Raw genomic sequence first — 3704 nt, 5'->3', positions numbered from 1 at the left:
AACAGGAAATCCCCAAGCCCCCATTGAATTCAACAATGAGGTGTTAACCCTTCTCTAGGATTTAATCTACAGATAGCAGAAATACCAAGCTAGCCCTGATGTGCCTGCTGATCTGCTTTCTTCCCCTAGTTCTCAGAGCAGTGCCAGGGTTCATGGTGTCCCCAGAGTCTGTCCACAGTCTGGACCTTTGTATTCAGGGGGAAACTCAGCAGTGCTAGGTGGCTGTTTGGGGAAGTGCACAGAGTTCCCTTCTCCACTAGCGTTCTGGTTCGCCCGACCCGCTACACAGCATCTGCCAGCATGACAGGAATGTCTGAATTCCCGTGACTGTTTCCTCACTTTCCAGGTGAGAAAACGTAGGGAATTAAGGGATTTCCACCAAGTCGTCAAACTCAGATCATCAGGCTTGGTGACAAGCCCTTTACCTGCAGAACCACCTCACTGCCCGGTTCTTTTAAATGGAGTCACGGGGTTTTAAAAAATTTTTTATTTGAGCTTGGTGTGGTGGCACACACCCATATTTCCAGTATTCAGGAGACTGAGACAGGAGGACGTCAAGTTTTAAACCACCCTGGTATTAAAACAGACTATGCCTCAAAACAGTTACGAAGGCTTTGTCTTCTACAGCTATGTGCCTGAATATTTGCTGACAAGAAGGAATAACCAGAGGCTTTCCTCAGAAAAAAAAGATGTTCAACAGAAATGTTTTCTTTTGCAACAGGAAAAATACCCTAGGAATACCACCAAGAGAAAATGACCAACCTCTCTGTGAAAAACAAGAGTGACCATGGTGGTGCACACCTGTAATCCCAGCACTCCGGAGGCTGAGGCAGGTGGATCTCTGTGAGTGTGAGGTCTATAGAGTGAGTTCCAGGACAGGCAGAGTTACATAGTAGAGTCACGTCTCAAAAAGCAGCAACAGAAAGCAATAAGAAAGGCATGGGTCTGCAAATGTTCCCAGATAAATACATAATGAAAAATGAATACAGACAAGGTGAGATTTTTGTGGGATTTGTTGTTTGTTCTGAGACAGTCTCAAGTAGTGTGACTGCACACCAGCTTAGAGCAGGCAAGGCTGGCCTTAATCCTCGATCCCCTTCCTCCACCTCCAAGTTACGGCTTTTCAGGTATGCACCACCACATCTAGCTAAGATGAGTTTTCTTTCTCTGTCTTTTTCTTTCTTTCTTTCTTTCTTTCTTTCTTTCTTTCTTTCTTTCTTTCTTTCTTTCTTTCTTTCTTTCTTTCTTTCTTTCTTTCTTTCTTCCTTCCTTCCTTCCTTCCTTCCTTTCTTTTCTTTCTTTCCTTTCTTTTTCTTTCTCTTTCTTTCTTCCTTTCTCTTTCTTTCTTCCTTTCTTTCTTAGATTTCAGAGGTACTTTATTTTTTTCTTCAATATGCTATATTTTAGTGAATACATGATTCTTTGACTTGGAATCACTTCTAAGTTGATTTTGAAACAATCCCCTGAGTATTGTAGCAGCTGGCATGACTACTGATCTCTCCATTCCTTTGGGGGCGACTCTGCCAACAGGAGACAGGTTCCATTCTGTGCCAATTTGTGTTGCTGTATATGTCCATGCAGAAACACAGAAGAGGACTCCACTGCTAACATAGCACTTCCATATTGGTCATGGAAATCAGGTGTCCGTTTCCGGTGGTTCTGCCTTGCCACCACTTGCTGAATGCTTCGAACTTGGAGACGGCTCTCTGTATTTTTGACAAAGGGCAACATCGCGGAGAAGATGGAACTGCGGTGACCACAGCACTGCCTAGTGCAAATTTGCCCCAGCTACCCTTGCAAAGATAAGACGAATTTTCTTATCGTGTTGATTTCTCAAACATTCACCACCCTGATTAAATATCAACTTGTCCTTTTCAAGATCTGACCACAGAGAGCCTTAAGCTAAGATTCATGCATAAAATCCAGGGGTTCTGTGAACTTGGATGGAGAAAACCTGCCATTCCCTCCATTATGAGTGCAAGCAGGGAACCCCAGTGCTGTCAGCAGCCCCCAGATGTGCCCCGGGAGAGAGCACAGATGTTTTCATACACCATGACCACTGTGGTACTTGAGAAAAAGCACATCACAACCGTGCTGGTTTTTTGTTTTATTCCTTCAGAGTTTTTATCTATTTTGGCCACTTTTATTTACTTATTTTCTAGATGCAGAGTTTTAAAGGGGGGGATGTGTTTCTTACTGTGGCAAATCGAACATTTCCTGAACATAAGTCCTCTCTCCAGCTTCCTTAGCGCCGTGGCAAGGGGCAACGACACCAGCTTCCTTAGCGCCGTGGCGAGGGGCAACGACAGGGGCTGGTGTCATCGCTTGAGTATATTCAAAGGCGTTTCCCTGTGCACTGAACCAAATGTGAAAAGTTAATAAAGGAGAACAGAACGGAACAAATACTAGTGTGTAACCGAAATCTTTTTAACTTCCTGACCAACTCTGAGAGGTATAGATATGCTTTGCCTGAATTTTAATAGCAAAAAGTTGTAGAGATTGCTCAGTGGTGGAGCAGATGTCTGGCCTATATAAAGCCTTAGGTTCAATCCCCAGGACCACAAAATAAAATAATATAAAATAAAATCCTTTCTTCCTTTCAGCCATTGGGATATTAGAACGCATTTAAGTATTTGAAACTCTTCACTCAGGACCACATTAGAAAAGACTTGGTAAATATTCATAAGGCAGAATAGTGCAGTAAAGGAATAACCAACCAATAAATGGGATGAGTGAATTATGAACCAAAGCACAGCTACTCTTTAAAGAAGATAAATTTATATTTTATTTGTGTGCCTGTGAGTGTATTAGCACACATATCTGGGTGCCCAGGGAGCCCAGAAGAGGGCATTTGACCCTTAGAGCTGAGATCTAACTTGGGTCCTGGGATTTGAACTCTGATGACTGACCTCATGTTTGAGCAGTAAAGGTTCTTAATTGCTGACTCATTTCTCCAGCCCCAAATAAGTTACTTTTAAAAGTGCCAATAAGAGCCAGCCATGTAGCACATGCACAGAATCCCAGCACTTGGGAGGCAGAGGCAGAAGCAGGAGGATGGTCACAAGAATTGTCGTGTGGATTAGTTAGTTGAGCTGTTCATGAGGCCTCAACTCTACACAAAGAAATACAGGTAACTAAGGAATGCCGACAGTCAGAAAAATGGTCTTCCCCAGGGAAGAACACACACCAATTGATTATCCAACGCCAAATGGTCAGTCTTGAAAATATACATACAAGTAACACACAGACTGAGCAGATTATATGTAGGAATATATATGTATATGCATATATGCATGTAACGGCAATTAATGAAAAAAGAGGCCCTGAATTTGAAAAAGAGCAAGGAAGGGTATAGGGGAGAATTGGAAGGGAAGGAGAAAAAGGAAGTGAGACATGTTGTAATTATATTATAACTTCAAAAGTTAAAAAAAAAAAATGGAGGATCCAGTACATGAATCCATGCCGTGTGTGTGGGCCAGAGTCACATCTGTCCCCATACAATATGCCTCTCAAATAAGAAGCGGCCTTCTCCTTGAGACACAGAACCACTCAATGCACCTGCCTTGGCTACCTTGTCTGGACACGGTTCTGGGGTAAGGATGTCCTGAGGGCGTGAATGGTGACGGTGTAGACGGCTAAGTCACTGCTCCAGACTGCGCAGCAGGATTGAGATTAGGCAGGTTTAAAATCACCTGTGACACATC

The 3704-nt window shown here is 43.1% G+C and overlaps 1 pseudogene; it reads right to left on the bottom strand.

Moving 5' to 3' along the window:
• Positions 1 to 1488: 1488 nt before the first annotated feature.
• On the bottom strand, positions 1489 to 1731 carry LOC128096171 (cytochrome c oxidase subunit 7B, mitochondrial-like; annotated as a pseudogene).
• Between the last annotated feature and the right edge of the window lie 1973 nt (positions 1732 to 3704).

The sequence above is a fragment of the Peromyscus californicus genome, unplaced genomic scaffold, assembly GCF_007827085.1.
Source record: "Peromyscus californicus insignis strain IS unplaced genomic scaffold, ASM782708v3 Scaffold_5__1_contigs__length_169319896, whole genome shotgun sequence".
Lineage (NCBI taxonomy): Eukaryota > Metazoa > Chordata > Mammalia > Rodentia > Cricetidae > Peromyscus > Peromyscus californicus.
Note: the sequence above shows the minus strand (reverse complement) of the source record. Positions and strands in the feature narration are given on the sequence as shown.